The 12,503-nt window shown below is 47.1% G+C and overlaps 1 protein-coding gene and 1 long non-coding RNA gene across 3 annotated transcripts in view; both read left to right on the top strand.

Moving 5' to 3' along the window:
- LOC310697047 overlaps positions 1-12,503 on the top strand; it is a 143,308-nt gene that overhangs the window by 72,561 nt on the left and 58,244 nt on the right. The window lies entirely within an intron of this gene.
- Positions 1,851-12,503, top strand: part of PALM3 (paralemmin 3) — a 42,240-nt gene continuing 31,587 nt past the window's right edge. For both annotated transcript variants that reach the window (XR_014520771.1, XM_083482938.1), the window contains exon 1: positions 1,851-2,255. The gene's annotated coding sequence lies outside the window, so the exon portion shown is untranslated. The remainder of the gene's footprint in view (positions 2,256-12,503) is intronic.

Here is a 12,503-nt window from a genome sequence, read left to right as displayed (position 1 = left end):
CCTTTTCAGTTCATTGTATATCATTTCCCAGTGAGCTTTAACCTTACTACAAGACCACCACATATGATAAAAGGAACCTTCTTTCTCTTTACATTTCCAACACTTATTTGATTTAGATTTATACATTTTGCCAGTTTACTAGGTGTTAGATACCAATGATATATCATTTAAATATAATTTTCTCTTAAACCATAACATGCTGTAAATTTTATATCCATATTCCACAGTCGTTCCCATGCTTCCATGTCTATACTGTGACTGGTATCTAATGTATGTATACATTAGCGGCTTAAAACACAGTGAGGTCATCCCCCCAATTTTGTGCTTCAAATCACATTTGCAGCGTTGCTGTGCGCACCGGTGTGTAAGGATGTCTTCACTTGATGTGTATTACCCAAATTGTTTCCCAACACCTGAAACCCTCCCAACTCCTATTCAAGGAAGCTGTCAACCGCACAAGGGCAGAGGCTGTCTGAAGCGTACATAGCTCAGCTTAACCACGGCTTGCGTTTTCAAGTTGGATGGAAGCTCCTTTGAGGGAAAGTGCATCAAATAGGAGCATCATGTCTTGCATCGTGGAATTATAGCGTTGGAGGGGACCCAAAGAGACTTCTAGCCCAAGCCCCATAACGCAAGAATCCCTGGCAGATGGTCATCCAGTGACAGACAGAGGCATTTCTTGAGAAACTACGGGATACCCTACCTGCCCGCAGACTGCCTCGACAGAGTGGTGCATGTTCTGGTTATTTCCCACTTGGACTGCTGCAATGCACTCTGTAGTGACGTGGGGTTTGTGATTTCAGCTCTCTTGACATAATATGCTGGAGACAGTTCTCTAGTAACACTTCTTTATTACAGCAAACAAGACTGAGACCTGAGGAGGGGAAAGCTACATTTATAGGGACAGGGGACTAGCTAGAAAGGATACATTTTGGAGGGAACAATATCAGGCAATCACAGTCCTGCCTTTTGGAGGGAACCAATAAGACAGAGGATCCAAATACAGCAGCTTAAATGAACCAATAGTAGCTGTACCCTCTGAAACCAAAAGGCAGTTACTTTACCCTAATGCAAATACAGACAATAATAATACAAATATAAAATCCTTTGACTCAATACACAACACACTCTACATGGCGCTACCTTTGAAGGTGACCTGGAAACTGCAATTAATCCAGAATGCAGCAGCCAGACTGGTGACTGGGAGTGGCTGCCAAGACCACATAACACCGGTCCCGAAAGACCTACATTGGCTCCCAGTACGTTTCTGAGCACAATTCAAAGTGTTGGTGCTGACCTTTAAAGCCCTAAACGGCCTCGGTCCAGTATACCTGAAGGAGCCTCTCCACCCCCATCTGAGGTCCAGCGCCAAGGGCCTTCTGGCGGTTCCCTCACTGCGAGAAGCGAAGTTACAGGGAACCGGGCAGAGGGCCTTCTCGGTAGTGGCATCCGTCCTGTCAGATGTCAAGGAAAGAAACAACTATCTGACGTTTAGAAGACATCTGAAGGCAGCCCTGTTTAGGGAAGCTTTTAATGTTTAATAGGTTTTTGTATTTTAGTGTTTTGTTGGAAGCCGCCCAGAGTGGTGGGGTATAAATAAATCATTATTATTATTATTAATTATTATTATTTGTGATTAACAGTCATATGTACTTGGCTTCAAACACCAGTGGTAGGAACACATTGGGGCTGGAGTAAGCAGTAATGGATACATAGACTAATTGTCAGGCTGTGTATGAGAGAGAGGGAGAGGGAGAAAAACAGGCAGGTAACTAAACAAGGCAGCCCAGGAATGCTGGTAAATAATTCAGCCAGACAGCTGATAACGTCTCTGACCCAGGAAGGCGGAGGGGAGGAAGGTTTTCAAGGGCGCCAGGACCCGGAATCACTTTTGCCGGCTGTGGAGAAACTCTCTTCCCTTTGCCCAAGTCCGCCTGCCTCTCAGCTTTCCCTGAATTCAAACCGGCCTGACCAGCTTTCTTCTCCATCTCTGCCTCTGGACACACACACACACGCTGGGGATCGAAGCCAAACTGGGCCTTGCCAGGTTGGAGATGTGGAGAGATGCCTCCTCTTTGACTTTGCCGTTCGGGCTTTGCAGAGGCATCTCTTTGTGATTTTGATCTGAGCGGGGCAGAGGGGGGCTTGGAGGGCACCCTCCCCACCCCGGGCACAAGCTTCACCCCCCCAGCCACAGCCGGAGGTCTCACCTGGAGGAGAGGCAGCTCACATTTGGGACACTGGCTGCTGCAAAGGTAAGTGAAAAGAGCAGAAGGGTAAAAGCAGAGAAGCTGCAGTCGGGAGGTAGGATTGTAGACTTGGAAGGGATGCCAGGGGGTCATCTATTCCAACCCCCCGCAATGAAGGAAAGGGCCTACAGTGCCAGTGTTGGCCTGCAGGCTTGGAGAGGGTGGCATAGTGCTGGACAAGGGGAAATGCTTTGACTGAAAGCAAAGCAAAACTCATAATAGCACAGTACCGAGGTTATTATTATTTTCCTCTTGAATTGGAACAGGGCCAAGGTAGCTCCCTTTTGCCATTTAAGAAATCTGGAAATTGGCCAAAGTGGTTTCTCAGACTGGCACCAATTTGGCTGCTTTTTAAATAGTTCTGCGGAAGAGGGGATTTTGGCAGGTGGTGCTTGCTTATTAGGTAAGGAGCAGAAAAGCTGCATCTGCGGAGACTTCCAAACTCTCGAGCGTTCCATCACCAGGGTTTCCCAAACATCGATCTCCAGCTGGACTACAATTCCTATCATCCCTGACCACTGGTCCTGCTATCTAGGGAAGAAGGGAGTTGTAGTGTAAAAACAGCTGGAGACCCAAGTCTGGGAAACCCTAATCTAGAGGAACATGGTGTGCCCCTCCCCATACAGAATATTGTTTTGCGGAGGCAAAGGAAATAACAAACTCAGGTATGCAATGTGGGGCAAAGGGAAGGCCCTATAAGTTGCATCAAGATGTTTGCATGTGCAGGTAACTGTGGCTAGGAGCACTTGTGCCCATTTAAACCCCAGGGGCACCAAACCTTTCACCTGTACTTCTATGGGTAAAGGTAAAGGGACCCCTGACCATTAGGTCCAATTGTGGCCAACTCTGGGGTTGCGGCGCTCATCTCGCTTTATTGGCCGAGGGGGCCAGCGTACAGCTTCCAGGTCATGTAGCCAGCATGACTGAGCCACTTCTGGCGAACCAGAGCAGCGCACAGAAACGCCTTTTACCTTCCCGCCGGAGCGGTACCTATTTATCTACTTGTACTTTGACGTACTTTCAAACTGCTAGGTTGGCAGGAGCAGGGACTGAGCATCGGGAGCTCACCCCGTCGCGGGGATTTGAACCGCCGACCTTCTGATCGGCAAGTCCTAGGCTCTGTGGTTTAACCCACAGCACCACCCGCGTCCCATCATTTCTATGGGTACTTTACATAATGATAGTAGGTTCCCTCAAGAAGCTGCTGTGCTGAAGGGGAAATCTGAAGGAAAGCACAACAGCCTATAGGACACTGTCCCAATGTGACTGATTAAAAAAAAGGTCTTTGTACCCAGATTTGCAGGAATTTACAGGGAGCATACATAGGATGACTTACAGGGAATGAATTTCCCATTTAAATCCTTTAACCATCATGTCTCAGGCACAACTGTGCATGTTAAATAAAAACGTGGCAAAAAAACACGGGGCGACTTTCCTAACCTCAGGATTTGATTGTGGAGGAGGAGTGGAATCTGAACTGCCTACATTAACACCAAGATGTGTGTGTGGTTGATCCAGGTTAACACAGAATATAAAAGTCTGTGACCTTGTGATATATTACATTTTTATGATGCATGTTTGGGAGCAGCTATAGCCTCAGGCTAGCCTTGGATTTACTTGGCTGCGCTTGGGAGAGGCAATTAGTGAGATTTTTGTTTCCAGCCTAATACAAGTGTTCCTTAGCCGTGTTAATTTCTTCCTAGCGCCTTATCTGCGCTCTCTGAATTTTTCCAGATAGCAACGCTTCCTTTACATCATGTGATGCGAGAGCAGCAGTGGGTGAGAGAGCTGGCGGGCAGGGAGGGAAATCTCTGTTCTCGTTGCTGCTAGTCCAGATGAGCTGGTAGGTTCAGCCCAGGAGGCAAGATGACTGTTGAGGCAAAACAACAGTTGTGTGTCAAGACCCTGCAGTAACCCCCTCCTTGGGAAACAACTCACACCAGGACACACATACCGTATCTTTTGCACCACAACACTCACTTTTTTCCTCCTAGAAAGTAAGGGGAAATGTGTGTGTGTTATGGAGCGAATGCCTGCGGGTGGTGGTGGGGATCTGCTGCAGTCATAAGCAGAGGATCCATGGTTCCCCTTCCTTCCCTCCTCCGTGGTTACAAAGCATGGATCCACATGGATCCTCAGGATTTTTGCATTGGGCTACTCCAAACTCACTGTCAGATCACATGTCTGTGGCCACAGCATGAACCACAAAAATCATATATCCACTATTTCGTTTAGAATATTTTTTTCCTTGTTTTCCTCCTCTAAAAACTACGTGCGTGTTATGGTCTGGTGCGTGTTATAGAGCGAAAATTACGGTATTAAGTTTATGTTATTGGGCAAATTTGTCCACAACTTTATTGAATTACAGAATGTGAGCGGTATTGGCTTAGGCATATCTGACTCCTAGGGACGCGGGTGGCGCTGTGGGTTAAACCACAGAGCCTAGGGCTTGCCAATCAGAAGGTCGGCAGTTCAAATCCCTGCGACGGGGTGAGCTCCCGTTGCTCTGGCCCTGCTCCTGCCAACCTAGCAGTTCGAAAGCACGTCAAAGTGCAAGTAGATAAATAGGTACCGCTCCGGCGGGAAGGTAAATGGCATTTCTGTGTGCTGCTCTGTTTCGCCAGAAGTGGCTTAGTCATACTGGCCACATGACCTGGAAGCTGTATGCCAGCTCCCTCGGCCAATAAAGCGAGATGAGCGCTGCAACCCCAGAGTCGGTCACGACTGGTTCTAATGGTCAGGGGTCCCTTTACCTTATATCTGACTCCTGCCTGCTGCGCAGGTAGTCCGGTAAGAGTAAACCACCGGTAGTGGGAGCCCTGTCGATGCAAACTAACTCAAGCCCCCCCTGGTGTTCCCATCGGGGTCGTGTCAAGGCTCTAGCCCCCAACCGGGCTTCAGACAAGATCACACCCCCAGATTCCTTTAACGGAATACCCTTAAGCATGGAAGGGCAGGTGATGGCCACACCTCCCCTCCCTCACACAAGGTCCAACAATGCCTAGCCACCACAAGAGCCCAAAGGCTCGCCACCAAATACCCTCACATCTGTAACTAGTGCCTCAAGCCACCTGCAATATCGGCCAGCCATATATCATTCCTCCAGTCGGAAAGGTGCACGCCATTGTCTCAAAATAAGGCCATCTTGCTGAAAACTATGGAAGGGTGCACGATCACCCGGGCATTCGCTTCTGGGCACGGTCTGTTGTGGCTGGGGAATTGCTGCCACGCCAAACGCTGTTCCTCAGAACCTCTTTTGACAGGATGTAGAGATGCAGGGCTTGCTTCAGTGGGTGGTAGGGTCCGGCATTTGCTGAGCCCCCAAGATGACAAAGGGCCCACCAAATAATAATAATAATAATAATAATAATAATAATAATAATAATAATTTATTTATACCCCAGCCACTCTGGGTGGCTCCCAACAGAATATTTAAAATGCAATAAAACATCAAACATTAAAAACTTCCCTGAACAGGGCTGCCTTCAGATATCTTCTAAAAGTCAGACAGTTGTTTATTTCCTTGACATCTAACGGGAGGGCGTTCCACAGGGCGGGCGCCACCACCGAGAAGTCCCTCTGCCTGGTTCCATCCTCACTTTTCCTAGAGCCACCAGAAAGACAAGATGAGACAATGTTTGATTCACACATCTCACCCCACAAAAGGTGCCGTGCCCAATGGTCCCCCAAACCATGGAGCTGGTACTAAAATCCAGGATATTCAACTGCTTGGGAATTCCTAGAACCCAGCACACTCCACACAGAGCCACCTCACCCATGAGGCAAGGTGAGGCAACCGCCTTGGGCAGAAGAATCCACAAGGGCAGCAAATCTTGATGTAGATCTTTATTCCCCCACCTTCTTTTTTCCTGATGAAAATCTTCACTCACACATTCTTCCATGGTGGAGAGGGGCTGCCATTTTGCCAAAATGTCTTGGGCAAGCCTTGACTTTAGCTATGTCATTGGGAGGTGCTGAGGGTCTCTTGAGCATGCTATGAATCAAGAGCCCACTAATAATAATAATAATAATAATAATAATAATAATAATAATTTATACCCTGCCCATCTGGCTGGCTCCCAACAGAATATTAAAAACACAATAAAACATCAAACATTAAAAACTTCCCTGAACAGGGCTGCCTTCAGATGTCTTCTAAAAGTCAGACAGTTGTTTATTTGCTTGACATCTAATAGGAGGGCGTTCCACAAGGCAGGCGCCACTACCGAGAAGGCCCTCTGCCTGGTTCCCGGTAACCTCGCTTCTCACAGTGAGGAAAACAAATGGTGATCTCTATTGTTTGAATCACAGTCTGCACTGTGGCTGTAGATGCTGTAGTGTGTAACTGGGCCTCTTGGCATCATGGGAAATGTAGTTTACTTGTTGAAAGACACTATATGCCAGCAGCGGCCAGAGTGGCAGCGAAGTAGTCCACCCCTCCCCCCACTCCCTGGCTTGTTCATAAGACCTACAGATGAACAGGATTGGGTCCCTACCCGCCCCCCGCCCCCTGTGCACAGGTGTCTTATCTGTAGCCAATTCAAGCTCTGCCATGTTATCTAAATCAATTAATTCAAATAGCAGATTATTTACTGATGCAGCTCCACTCAGAAATAACAGGAAGAATGCTGCCATTGTTAAGCAAGGCAGCATCTGGAAATGTTTGTGCCCTAGCACAACATTTTAATACATTTAGATTAATAGGTTTATCAATAACTTTGAATTGATAGCAATTAGCTACATACTGTAGTTTTCTACCTTTTTTTGTATCTGTTTGCCTGTTGACAGGCTTCTGGATGTTGTGCATATGGCAAACACTCAGTAGATCCAGGGTGGATCTGCACACAGGGATAAAAACACATGCTATAAATAAGTCAGAAATTAAATCCTTATAACAAAGGTAAAAAAACCACTATGTAAAACTGTTGCATTCAACACACGGTTTTATGACTAACGTAGAAGAGGCCCCAGGGCACAGTTGGGCTTTCTCGTTGCTCTGTTTGAACAGTGTGAGATACAGAAGTTTCTGTTTGTGAGAATATGTATATTTGTTGTATATATATATATTTGTTTGAGAACTAAGCTGTTCAAAACCAGGGTATGAGTGTGTGTGTGTGTGTGTGTGTGTGTCTATACACACACACACACAGTCGTACCTTGGATTTCGAACAGCTTAATTCTCAAACGTTTTGGCTCCCGAACGCTGCAAACCCAGAAAGAACTATTTTTGGAAGCTTCCTGCAGCCAATCAGAAGCTGTGCTTTGGTTTCTGAACGTTTTGAAAGTCAAATAGACTTCCGGAACGGATTCCATTCGACTTCCAAGTTATCACTCTGTGTGTGTGTGTGTGTGTGTGAGAGAGAGAGAGAGAGAGAGAGAGAGAGAGAGAGAGGGAGGGAGAGAGAGAGAGAGGCAAGGCCTGCCATTGCAATGCTGCTCAGCATTACCTGCACTGATTGCATCATGGGTAGGCAAATTAAGGCCCGGGGGCCAGATCCAGCCCAATGGCCTTCTCAATCCAGCCTGCGGACGGTCTGGGAATGAATCAGCGTGTTTTTACATGAGTAGAATGTGTGCTTTTAGTTAAAATGCATCTCTGGGTTATTTGTGGGGCATAGGAATTCATTCTTTTTTCCCCTTCAAAATATAGTCCGGCCCCCCACAAGGTCTGAGGGACAGTGGACCGGCCCACAGCTGAAAAAGTTTGCTGACCCCTGGATTGTATGAACAGGGTCGGTGTCACTCTGTAAAAGATTTCCCCAGCCCTGAATAATGCAACAATTGCTCTCTGCAAGAAGCCTCAGTAGGAGGATCAGCAATACCCGAGATCCCCTTTAAATATTACACAAATGGCATGGCTGCTTGCCACCAGCACATCATGCATCATTATAAAGCTTCCATTCTGTCCTATCATGCTCTTAAGGGCAGTTTGTGTGATTAAATATCGCACCCCATGAGATTTGTTGCTGTGCCTGACCACTTAGGAGGATGGAAACTTTGTGTCACTAGAGCAATGGAGGGAATAAGCACAGGAAGATAAATAACCACAGTGTTGCTAAAACCAGGACTGAATTAACCACTGGAAGCATGGCTGGCCCAGGCATTTTGGTTCCCCCAGTAACTCATCCCTGATGTTGTTGTTGTTGTTGTTTAGTTGTTTAGTCATGTCCGACTCTTCGTGACCCCATGGACCAGAGCACGCCAGGCACTCCTGTCTTCCACTGCCTCCCGCAGTTTGGTCAAACTCTTGCTGGTAGCTTCGAGAACACTATCCATCCATCTCGTCCTCTGTCGTCCCCTTCTCCTTGTGCCCTCCATCTTTCCCAACATCAGGGTCTTTTCCAGGGAGTCTTCTCTTCTCATGAGGTGGCCAAAGTATTGGAGCCTCAGCTTCACACGATCTGTCCTTCCAGTGAGCACTCAGGGCTGATTTCCTTCAGAATGGATAGGTTTGATCTTCTTGCAGTCCATGGGACTCCCAAGAGTCTCCTCCAGCACCATAATTCAAAAGCATCAATTCTTTGGCGATCAGCCTTCTTTATGGTCCAGCTTTCACTTCCATACATCACTACTGGGAAAACCATAGCTTTACTATACGGACCTTTGTTGGCAAGACATCACCTTGCCAACAAAGGTCCGTATAGTAAAAGCTATGGTTTTCCCAGTAGTGATGTATGGAAGTTCCATCCCTGATGGAACCTGGTAAAAGATGCTGGAGTGGCTTTTCCAGAGCCTGCACAGCCTTGTGTGCAATGCAAGAGTTGTGAATCAGCATCCTTTGTAGTTCAGATGTCCAAGTTAGTCTCAGGACCCATTTTTCCTCGCAGTCAGTGCTCTGAGGGCTGGAAGCATTTTTTTAGCAACACAAACCGTTCTCACACATTATCAGACTCCATAATAAGCTGGGTGCCACATAGCAATGAAGGATTAATGCTTTCAGATCATGTATGATCAGGCATGGTGGTTTACATGTGCAATCCAAAAATGCTTGGAAAACATATAGGCTATTTTTATTATTATTACCCATGAAATGACGAGCATGCCTTGACGTGCCTTGATTACAAGTTTGTAGGGCCACCAGGGGCTGGATAAATTTATCTGGGGGAGGTCCCAGTTCCAGCCCAGTTGTCCATTTCTGCTCCATGGTTTTGCAAGAAATCTAGAGGTGCGCATCTCAGATTGTAGGTTGCGGGTCAATTTAGGACCTTTAAAAATGGTGTCTGTCCAGCTTAGAGGATGGTTTGGGTTGCTTCTTCACTTGACCAGCCCTTAGTGTGTGGGGGGGTATGGGGTGAGGTAACCAGGATCGGCTTATCCCTGGTTGGTGGGGCGTGCCAAAATCCCAACATCCTATAAAAATGCAACTTGTGCTGCAGATAGAAGTAGTGAGACTCATGCAACACGTTGGCGATTAATATACACAGAATAATCAATTATACATTCTTAATCAACCTTCTGAGAAAAATACAAAACATTAAACAAAGCCACAGAGACTTGCGAACTACCCAACCTCAGATGAACTTATAATGTCTGGTTTCAATAGATTTTTCAAATGCTTAACTCAATCTTTTAAATAAGTTCATGAAGATACCAACAAAAGGTAAAGGTAAAGGGACCCCTGACCATTAGGTCCAGTCGTGACCGACTCTGGGGTTGCGGCACTCATCTCGCTTTATTGGCTGAGGGAACCAGCGTACAACTTCCGGGTCATATGGCCAGCATGACTAAGCCGCTTCTGGCGAACCAGAGCAGCGCACAGAAACGCCATTTACCTTCCTGCCGGTTCCCTCGGCCTATTTAAGTGGTACCTATAGTGGTAGTGGTACCTATTTATCTACTTGCACTTTGACGTGCTTTAGAACTGCTAGGTTGGCAGGAGCAGGGACCGAGCAACTGGAGCTCACCCCGTCGCGGGGATTCGAACCGCCGACCTTCTGATCGGCAAGTCCTAGGCTCTGTGGTTTAACCCACAGCGCCACCCGCATCCCAAGTGGAGTTGTAGATAGATGTTAATGAAGTTGTAGACTGTAGATAGAAACGTCCCAACGTCCAGCTACCAAGTGGAAAATAATTACGCTAGGCCAGAGGGCCTCTTGGCGTGCAGTATTGCACCACAGTTGCATCAGTCACCCTCTGCTGCTTCTCAGGTATGTCCCAGGCACTCTTCAGTCTGGCCCACCTCCCTCAGTCATGGGCGCACCCCCCCCCCACTTCTCCAGCATCTATACATATGAGTGGTAAGTCTCTGGATTTCTGACGTCAGACTTCCTGGATCCCAGCCAGGAACAGGATCCAACCATTAGTTCCTTTTGTCCTAGCAAACAACAGTTACCTCAGTTCCTTATTGGAAGGCTCTCAGCAAAGTGCTGACCAGTAGGACTCCGCAAAAAGGAATTAATAAGCAACCCTATATTATTAAATCATCTATTCCCATCTAATTAATCATTTATTTGTCCATCAAAAAGAAAGCTGGCTATATAACAGTGTTTCCTAAACTTCTGGTAGCTAGGGCACTTTTTTTTCTCTGAATCAAAGCGAGGGGCCACTTCTTCACTTTTGCACCCAAAATGACTTATTAACAGAGTGTGAATTAGCTGCCTTCAGAGGAGCCCACCGCTGTGCTTCTGCATGAGTCAGTGTTCTGAGTGAGGCTTCTTTTTGGAGCTAGGCAAGCTCAAAGCAGTCATCGGTCTATTCTGTCTCAGCTAGAATGGGCTTTTTAGAAACCTGGAGTTTTTGGGTTGTTGCTCTGATCACGGCATTTTTGCATTTCTGCACTGTACATTGTGATGCTGCTACTTTAGCACCTAGAGAGTCTTTCAATGGGCTGCCATGCAAATTTAATTCAATGCTAAAGGTAAAGGTAAAGGGACCCCTGACCATTAGGTCCAGTCATGACCGACTCTGGGGTAGCGGTGCTCATCTCGCTTTATTGGCCAAGGGAGCCGGCGTACAGCTTTCGGGTCATGTGGCCAGCATGACTAAGCCGCTTCTGGCGAACCAGAGCAGCGCACGGAAACACCGTTTACCTTCCCGCTGGAGTGGTACCTATTTATCTACTTGACTTGCACTTTGACGTGCTTTCGAACTGCTAGGTTGGCAGGAACAGGGACAGAGCAATGGGAGCTCACCCCGTCGCAGGGATTCGAACCGCTGACCTGATCGGCAAGTCCTAGGCTCTGTGGTTTAACCCACAGCGCTGACCGCGTCCCTAATTCAATACTACTAATAGCAATAATATGGCATAATATATTATTAACGCAGCCTGTGCTGGGAATGGGTAGTACTGATGCACCTCTGTACTGACTGAATGCTTTCTGGTAGAAACTGACTGGACAGAGGCGTCTCTAAAGCAGTGCATGGAAGCCTCTGGGCCTCCTCTGTGGGTGGGGCACCTCAGGTTCACAGGAGTCTTTAATTCTGGGCTCCATAGTTCAAGAAGGACACTGACAAACTGGAACGTGTCCAGAGGAGGGCAACCAAAACGGTCAAAGGCCTGGAAACGATGCCTTATGAGGAACGGCTAAGGGAGCTGGGCATGTTTAGCCTGGAGAAGAGGAGGTTAAGGGGTGATATGATAGCCATATTCAAATATATAAAAGGATGTCACATAGAGGAGGGAGAAAGGTTGTTTTCTGCTGCTCCAGAGAAGCGGACACGGAGCAATGGATCCAAACTACAAGAAAGAAGATTCCACCTAAACATTAGGAAGAACTTCCTGACAGTAAGAGCTGTTCGACAGTGGAATTTGCTGCCAAGGAGTGTGGTGGAGTCTCCTTCTTTGGGGGTCTTTAAGCAGAGGCTTGACAACCAGATGTCAGGAGTGCTCTGATGGTGTTTCCTGCTTGGCAGGGGGTTGGACTCGATGGCCCTTGTGGTCTCTTCCAACTCTATGATTCTATGATTCTATCTCCCTCAATTTAAAAGGCCACAGATTGTGTAATTAGCCCAAGGCCTGGGAGAAGAGGAATGTTCTCACTGGGCGTCTAAAGATCTGCAGTGAAGGTGCCCGGTGAGCCTTCTTGGGGAGTGCATTTCACAAATGGGGAGCCACTGCAGAAAAGGCCTGTTCTGATGTATATTTTGCTCTAGGAGGCTTAGTTTGGTCAGAATCGAGTATACACTTCCCAAGTTAATGCTAAATACATCACATCTGCTAAATGAGCCACCATAGCTGATGGAGGGCTGCGGAAATTTGTGTCCCAGGCTTTTTAGACTCATCTACCCATGTGGGACAAGTTGTGGTGCAGGTGG

Source organism: Podarcis liolepis (genome assembly GCF_965112155.1).
Source record: "Podarcis liolepis genome assembly, chromosome: 17".
Classification (NCBI taxonomy): domain Eukaryota; kingdom Metazoa; phylum Chordata; class Lepidosauria; order Squamata; family Lacertidae; genus Podarcis; species Podarcis liolepis.
The sequence above is the reverse complement of the archived record's forward strand: the minus strand, read 5'-3'. Positions and strand labels throughout refer to the sequence as shown.